Source organism: Telopea speciosissima, chromosome 6 (genome assembly GCF_018873765.1).
Source record: "Telopea speciosissima isolate NSW1024214 ecotype Mountain lineage chromosome 6, Tspe_v1, whole genome shotgun sequence".
Taxonomy (NCBI): Eukaryota; Viridiplantae; Streptophyta; class Magnoliopsida; order Proteales; family Proteaceae; genus Telopea; species Telopea speciosissima.
This window is the reverse complement of record NC_057921.1, coordinates 16,222,330-16,231,359: the sequence shown is the minus strand read 5'-3', so window position 1 is coordinate 16,231,359 and position 9,030 is coordinate 16,222,330. Positions and strand designations below refer to the sequence as shown.

The 9,030-nt window shown below is 39.7% G+C and overlaps 1 long non-coding RNA gene across 1 annotated transcript; it reads left to right on the top strand.

Moving 5' to 3' along the window:
- Positions 1–939: 939 nt before the first annotated feature.
- LOC122666168 lies at positions 940–7,648 on the top strand. The gene is made up of 3 exons (XR_006333503.1): positions 940–1,131; positions 2,647–2,651; positions 7,638–7,648. It is a non-coding gene; the product is annotated as an uncharacterized LOC122666168 (long non-coding RNA).
- Positions 7,649–9,030: the final 1,382 nt, after the last annotated feature.

The window sequence follows — 9,030 nt, the reverse complement described above, 5'->3', positions numbered from 1 at the left end:
GCCAGGCTTTTTGAAGTCCAGCTCAACCCTGAGTCCCCATAGCTGGGCCCAGGCCCAGTTGGACCCTAACATAGGGCCTGAAAATCTAACCCTAACCCGCCGCCAGGGTCGGGTTGAGCTGACCCTGATTGGCCCTGATCATGGAGTAGGGGAAGGGAGAGATGCATGGACTGGACAAAGTTGGGCTGGGTCGGGAAGAAAATTATCAATTTTACATAAAAATAACACTATAATAAAATATATGATCACTTATTATCTTCATATATAATATATTATATGACAAAATATGTGTGACATTTAAAGTTTATAGGGAAAATTACGTTTACCACCCTTGTAGTTTGAATCTATTTCGTCTATCACCCCTAAGGTTTAAAAAATTATGTTCGTACCCTTGAGCATTAACTCTGTTAGTTTTGAAAGGAAATGACAATTTTGCCCTTTCTTATTTCTTATAACATCAAATCACCCTAACCCTTTCTTCTTCTTCTTCTTCTACTTCCTCCTGCAAATCCACCTGCCCCCACCCCTCTGCAACCCCATCCACGCAGGCTGCAACCCCTACTCTCTCATTTTTCTTCTATCTTTCTTTCGTAATCTCATCTCCAAAGTCGATGCCAGTAATGATTATCAATTAGGTTGGATTCCAGGGAGATTCATCTGCGATGGCTCGATCTGGGAGTTCCTTGAGGGTAATGAATTTGAAATGGACACAAAGATCAGTCATTGCATTCTAGCAGCCAGCCGTTACATAAGCTATGGGGCACTGAAGCAAAACAACGTCCCTTGCTCTAGACGAGATGCTTTTACTACAATTGTAGGAGAGGAGCTCAAGCAAACCCTGATCGCCATAGCTGCAGTCGCATTACTCCATGCTGGAGTTAGTTCTCTTCCTTTTTTCTTTCTCTAATTTCCTTCCTCTTCTCCTTCTTCTATTTTTTTTTTCTGGTAAAGAGGGTTGTGGCCTGTGGGTGAACCGGGTTCGTTTGTTTTACATTGGGAAAGGAGGAAATAATAAAGGTTGGCATTGCTCTATGTAAGGAAGGAATTGGGGATATATATGGTTATATTTCTCTTATCATAATAATACCTTGGCTTCTTTGTGTACAACAATTATTTTTTCTCTCATTTTTTGTATTTGATTTTCTTCGCTATGGTTTTATCCTTCTATGGTTATGCAAGGCAATGTGTTCTTCTCTGTTTGCTTTTTTATTTCTTTTATCTCTTGATTATGTTGTAATAGTTGAGATTGTGGGTCTCAATTGTTCAGTGGAATTCATTATTGTACACAAAACCCCACCAAACTAAGTCCCGGAGAGTTTGAGAGCCACCATGGATCCATCATCAACGAGCTTCCCAACTGCAGCTACCTTTTGGGACGACGGTGTTTCAAACAAATAGGTTGCTAGTAACTGGAGGGACACTGGGCTTATAGAAGGAGCTGCAAGTAGTGGCAGGACAGAGAAGCTACCCAAAGGAGCTATAGCTAGAGGTGGGGCTGAGAGACTAACCAGAGGAGTTGCAGGGTTACAGGTAATGGTGGGGCACTCACGGAGACAAGAGGAGTAATAGGTAGGGGAGGGGTGGTGGCTTTGAGAGGAAGAGTAGCAGGGACAGGAGGTCCTTGACTATGGTGATGGCGGCGTCGGTGATGGGAATGGTTGGCGATGGTGGCATCGGTTGATCGGAGATGGGAATGGAGGCATAGGTTCTTTTGGTTGTTCAAGAGGTGATGAAGGCTTTCTCTCTTCTATTTTCGTTTTTTTTTTTTCATTTTGAGAAGATGATGTTTTGGGGGTAAAAAAGTAGTATTATTTTATTCCAAGTGGGGGTAAATAAGGAATGAGGTTTTATTAAGGGTAATATGGGCATTTAGATTAAAATTGGGTGATGACATCATCACTTAATTGTTCTAATGTAGCGGTAGGGGTACGGTTGTAAGGTTTTTTCAAAATACAGAGGAGTTTTTGAAATAGATGAATTTTCAGGGGTGATAAACATATTAGATTCCAACTACAGGGGTGGTAAATGTAATTTTCCCAATTTTATAATGTATATATAGTATATCAATATATATTTTATAGTATAACTTAAAACAAGGTCGGGCTGGACTGGGCCGAGCCGGGCTTAGCCTGAGGCCTCAATTCTGGGCTAACCTGACCCTGACTCAAGACCAAAAATTTCCATCCCTGACCAGCCATCAGGGCCAGGTAACTCAGCTCAGACCCTGTTCGGGCTTAGGGCGGTGCAGGGCGGGTTCGAGCCTCAAATATAATTGCCAGATGGAGATGATAGACCATATATTCTTTGTTTTCCTCTAATTAGAGCATCAGCCGAGATTTTTTCTCTCTTACCTCCTTCATTTGTTGGAGCATTTAGAAGGCCCAGAATGATCTTATTTTCAACAAGAAAAAATGGAGTCTGGAAGTGGTGAAGCATGCAGAGCGGTCTTTTTATGAATTTAATAAGGCAAAGACAGAGTCCACACCTTTTCAGTCTTCTCCTACATCCTTCGAGGTAGGTTGGGAGCCACCTTTGGCTGGTTTTGTTAAGTTAAATTGCAATGCAGCAGTCCCAAAAGATGGTACAAGTGGAGGTATTGGTTACATTATCCAGGATAATTTTGTGCACAAATCTCTATAGTTTCAGATTATGTTGCATTCAATTCGACAGTAGTGGGTGAAGCTCTTGTAATCCATGTGGGACTTCTTCATGTTAAATCAATGGGTTTGGATAACATTGTGGTAGAATCAGATAAGTTGGAGGTTATTTCCACTCTTACAAATCCTAGAAGAAATGCTACTCGTCTCAGTATTGACCCAATTATCCAGGGCATTATCAATGTATCAGCCGCTTTTCAGTCAGTTTTATTCTCTTGTATTTCCAAGACACACAATAGTATTGCGGATAGTCTGGCAAGGAAGGCCCTATCAATTTCGTGTAAAACAGATTGGTTGCATTCCATTCCATGGCTTCATGAGCTAGTTGTTCAAGAGGCTTTGTGTATTCCACAAAACTGTAATGAATGAATCTTCTTACTACTGGAAATCTACTTGTTTTGTAATTATTTTTCTTATCTCATAAATTTAAGAAATTGCCCCTATTAAATTTGGGTGTAAAACTTGGCACGAGTCCATCAAGACTTGAATAGTCTTTTTAACATAATATGGAATTGGAGATAAGAAGTGCCGACTCTAATTACAAGACTTTGACTACAACAAAAAAGTAAAAGCACCCTTACCCCCTTAGGCATCTAGTAAAGGGACGGCTAACTTACCACTCGGCCTACCTGAGTATAGGAGGTTTGCAGACAATCTCATGGTATGATTGACACACCGTGCGATGTTGGAATAAACTTCAATTTACTTATATGATATCATCTTCTTAGCTTCCATCCACTAATATTATGATTATGTTATATTACTTCCGTTGCTACTTTGATTGCGATTACATTACTGGGTGGATGGACATGGTACTGCAATGGCAGATCCTAGTGTTGGTAGAGGATACAAGGTATCCTAGTCACATTGCCTAGTCTTAGGGAGTGGAGTGTGACAGTTTAGCTCACCCTGGAGTTGAGATAGAAATTGAGAACTGGAAGTAAAGCAAAGTAAAGAACAAAATAGTAAGAAATAGTAAGACCATACATAACGGTAATGTTGGGGGCATAGATAGGTCTCCCTTCCAGCATATGACAATGATACATAACGGTAATGTTGGAGGCATGCGATGACAAGATGTAATGGTACGAGTGAGATGTGTCTCCAGTATGCGACGACAATACATAATAGTATACTAGGGTTGACTATCAGGGTGCGAAGATAATACATAACTGATAGCGAGACAGAGGCCTCATAGTTACGAGATACATAATGGTAGGTCACTGAGACAGTTGGACAGACTTAGAAATAAAGTAAACAACAAGTAAGTGTGCATTGTTTTAAATGCAAGCATGATAGTTAATATGATAAATATTATATTTCAGATTTACAGTATTATAATAGCATGTTCATAGCATGATTTGTCAGCATAGCATGTTTGCATATTCATGAGCATGATATGAACTGTGTTCTTTCTCATTGGGCTAGTTAGCTCACCCATAAGTTATGATTGTTTTTACAGAGCATGTACATGTGCAGTGCAATTGTACAGATTGCACAAGGAGGGCCAGGGGAAAGATGTCAAACCCTTTAAGTAGTTGATCAGACAGAGAGAGAGAGAGAGAGAGAGAGAGAGAGAGAGAGAGAGAGAGAGAGAGACTTTTGGTGTAGATACACTTTTTGAGTAATATACAGTAGTAATTATGTCTTTAGATGTAATTAACAACAGTTTCAGGTAATAGATTATGGATGTTTATAGGAAGAGATGGCTAATTTCAACAATCCTCTCATTCACAATTTATAGAAATTTTTACAGTATTCCTACTCCGATATTCTGATGTCTCTAATGATATTTAATTATATTTTCATCTTAGAAAGTGGCATAACTAAATGACCAGCCATTACTTAATGGCAGCCCGTGAGGGCCTGTACAATATCTTTAACCAAGATTTGGGCGCGTTACAAGGGGTGTCCACAATCTTAAGGAAAATGATCAGTGGCATAACTCAACCCATTGATAATGTTGGATCTAGTGGGGGTGGGCCAGACTGCGTCTGATTGTTCTTTGTGAGCAGAATTTTGAAAATAGAAACCTTGTTTTTTGAGCAGACGCTTGAGTTGGACAAGTAGCTCTAAAGGTTATGACCGCATGGCCTCAATCACCTCCTTGAAAGGGTCTCATCCTCCTCCGAACCTTTGTAATTGGCTTCGATCATCGTCTGAATCTCTGGCCGCCTTTCATGTGTCTCCTCCACAATATAAAAAGTGTTGTTGAGGCAATGCATCTAGCTATGAAGTAGTTGACTGGAGTTTCGTTGATAAGAGGCAGTTTACCGGACTTTTATCCTAATGATCTACAATGGGGATTTTTGAGATTTTATCATTAGGAATGTTTATGGATTACTTATAAGCAATGATTGACATTGAACCCTATATAATTGTAATGTTTTTCCCTTATCTAGGATCCCATACTTGATCAAAGTACTTTGAGGATTAATGATTGACAAGAATTGTGGTGAGTAGGATTTATCTAACCAATGGATATTGTAGTATATGTATTGTATTAACGAATTGAATTTTGTACTACCTTATCAATGACTATGCAATGTGGTGGATTTGAATGCAATGCACTGTGTATCATGTTTGAATGCTTTGGTGCAATGAAATGAATGAATGCTACTACAATGTTATGTGAATGATTGAATGTTTATTGAATTGATATGAATGATCATATTATACCGAATAGCATGAATGAGAATGAAGGAAAGGATCTATAAACAAACAAATGAAGTAAATAATGAAACGAAATAGGAATGAAATGACAGTTCTATTACCCGTCCTAACTGGGGTAGTTTGTTGGGTGAGGCAAATGAATGTTCCTCACTCTAGTAGTGAGATGCTTGGTTGGGACAACCAACAGTGTCACACCCCAAACCCCACCTTAGGGTTTTTGTATGACTAGGATGTTTACCAACATTCTAAACTACCTCCAGGATCACAGATGCAGTGGCTTACCTTACAATCACAAAGGCGAGAATCAGAATTAATATCAAAGTAGCAGAAGACCTAAAATAAATACCACTGATTCTTATTTAGGGAATAACTAAAGTGATATTACATACATAAAAGATTATCCTTGAGTATAGTACTTAAACGAAATGTAATTACATTAAAAGATGATTGGAAAATACAGGGAAAGAAAGAGAACATTACATCAAAATGCATTCACAAATGCAACAAGAAATAAAGAAAGCTTTTAAAGTATCAACAACCATAATTCAGCTTTCGCATCCGCATCCTCTACCAAGTCCACCATCGCCCTCCAGTATAGTACTACCTGCAACACATTCTAAAAAGATGATTCCATGAGGGATGAGCTCCACTAGGTCCAATGAACAGTAAATTGAACCACACACACAACAATAATTATTTGACTGCAAGCCAAACCTGATAAATGAGCATCATTAACGTCCCATACCACCAATGATGACTCACACATCAGATCTAATTTACAATCATGCAACATATACAACAATACAATATGCAATAAGAATCATGATGTATGATGTTGATGATGTTGATAAGATGCAATGTATGCATGAATACTATGCTGTGTAGAGTAATGGAACTTTATCCCTGGTAGAAAAACTTACCTCGATCTCCAACAATACAACGCCATTAGCCTACGACATAGTAAAGCTATATCCCTGGTACCGGAACATATCCTCGATCCCCAACAATATAACCCTAACTATGTCAGTGGAAGCCTGTCAGTCCTGGAACACATCATCGATCAAACTCCTGATAATCCCAAACCACGGTACCAGAACATACCCTCGATCCCTGGGCTGGATATGCATCAAGGTGATCATGGTACCGAAACATACCCTCGATCTTTCGATCCCTTGCTGAACCATAAATCTCTGTTAATCCCAAACCACAGTACCAAAACACATCATCGATCCCCAGGTTCGGTTAACCACTAAGGTGATCATAGTATCGGAACACATCGTTGGTCCTCGGGTCCCTTTGAACGCATCCACCTCATTTTTTCCATGCACAATACATATATTCCACTTAACATCACATTGTACAAGCCCAATATACAAAATACCATATGAAACTATCGTATTGAGAGGTATTCTAGGTGCATCAACATCCCATACCATCTACCACCTAGGTATCAATGCAACATGACACATGACAGACCAAATATAATACATGTTGAAAGGCATTAAAAAAACCACATTACCATCTCATTCATTTACAACTACATTCACAACATATAGTCATCAATTATCACACACATGAACACATTCATTGATAAATAATGCAAACAGGTATTTATGCATGAAATAAATCATATAATAACATTTAAACATAGAAACATTTAAAATAAAGCAAGATCCAATCCCCACTCACCGAATATTTGTTTATTGAGGTTTGTATTTATGGTTTGATTCCCGTTTAGGTCACCTTTCTGTCCATGTCATGATGCCTAGGGAGGTGCACAAGAGTGTTAGAAAGGGTGTGGAAGGTCCCATAGGGAAACCCCGTAGTTACATAAGACAGCAGACCTTAAGAGCAGCATCAGATGCAAGCCCGGTTGCAGGCAAGGCCTTGCATCCGGCCTTGCCTCCGATCCATTGTACTTGTGCAGGATTCATCGGATTCAAGGGCGGTTTCAAGCAGGTCCTTGCATCCGCCCTTGCATCCGATCATGGCAAGATACAAGTTTTGAAGGGTTTCTTTAACCCAATATGTCCCACTTGAATCTTTAAGCTCTAAGGGCTAGGGAGGGGATGTCCTAGGGTCTATTAAGGTCTTAGGAACACACATTAACCACTGGTTGAAGGATTTAAACAAATTTACTATCAATAATTAAGATCTAGGGTTTCAGGTATTGAAACCCAAGATCAACAACAAGGGTTGTAAGGGAACCCTAGGTCCAACTTCAAATTTCCAAGATTCCCAACCCAAAACCAATGAGGGGAAGGGGGGTTTAAGGGCATCAAGGGTAGACCTTGGCACCACAATAAGTCACTTAATTAGTAGATTTAGGGGGCACTTTAGGTTGTAATTAACCACCATTAAACCTTAACAAGTTCTACTCAAACATCCACAAAGTAGGCAAGGTCACCAGGGTATAACTTAAATTCTAAGGTTGTTGTCCAAACACATTAATCAGAATTGGGCCCACTTTAGAGTGCCTTTCTCACTGATTGGGTCTAAGATTCCTTCATAATAAATGTATCCCTTTAAGTCTAGTTTACAACTCAACTTGAATTGTATCGATACGATATATATAGATAAAGCTATGGTCAAAATAGTGAGCAAAGGTCCAGAGGTTGGCAATTCCGGGTAGGACCAGATGCAAGTGTGGTTTCATGCAAGATGTTGCATCTGGCCTTGCATCCGATGCATCCTGAACACGAGTTTCTTCCCAAAAATCAACCAAATCGATGCTCAAACCCATTAATGGCTCCAAGGCCTTGTAGGGATGGTTTCTAAGGTTCATTAGGGTCCTATTAACCCTAATGGCACAATGAATCAATGTATCTATGGTCCATACCCAATTACCCAACCCAAACATGGGTTTTTGGGTGAAAAAATCTAGGTTTTCATGGATTGGTTGAATGGCACCTCAAAGATAGGAGCAAAGTTGTACAATGACACCCCAGGGGACCAAAATCAAGTCCCACATAAGGGCATTGAGTCCCAAGTGTAACCCAAGACCATTCTTAACCCCAAAATCCAAAACCCTAAGCTAACAATTAGAGAAATGGAGAGGGAGAGTTGGAAAGATCACTCACCACTAATGGAGGCAGCAAGAACCAAGGCTAGGTGAGCCCCTTTGACCTCCTTCCTTCTCCTCTTCCTTTCTTTCCTTTTCTTATTCTCCTTCTTCCTTTGGCTTGGGCTTCAAGAGGAGAGGAAGAAGGTACCACACAAGTATGTGGACAACAAGGCTCTCAATCTTCCCTCCTTCTCTTCTTCCTCTCTTTTCTTCTTTTCTCTTCTTTCCTTCTCCACGATTTGGTTTGGATGAGAAATGAAATGAGTTTTGAACTCAAGTCCTCTTTTTATAACATGAAATGGGCCTTAGGGCTTGTTTGGTTGGCCATCTTTTTGACTCAAATCACATTAAAGCCCATGTTGAGAAATGTGGGCCCACCAATTGTTGGATTTATGTGTCCATCAAACCCGGTTCAATTCGATTCAGCTTGATTTACTTTGTATTGACTTTTTATACACTTTGGTTTAATATTATCACATGTGATATAAACTTTTTGAGCATTATGTATCCATAAGTTATACTTAAAATGGTAGTCAGGACTAGGGTTTGGGCTGCGCACCCTTATCATATGGTCATTGCATTGGGTATGCCTAGACATGTGATGTCAGGGTACGAATGTGAGTACTCACATGTTTG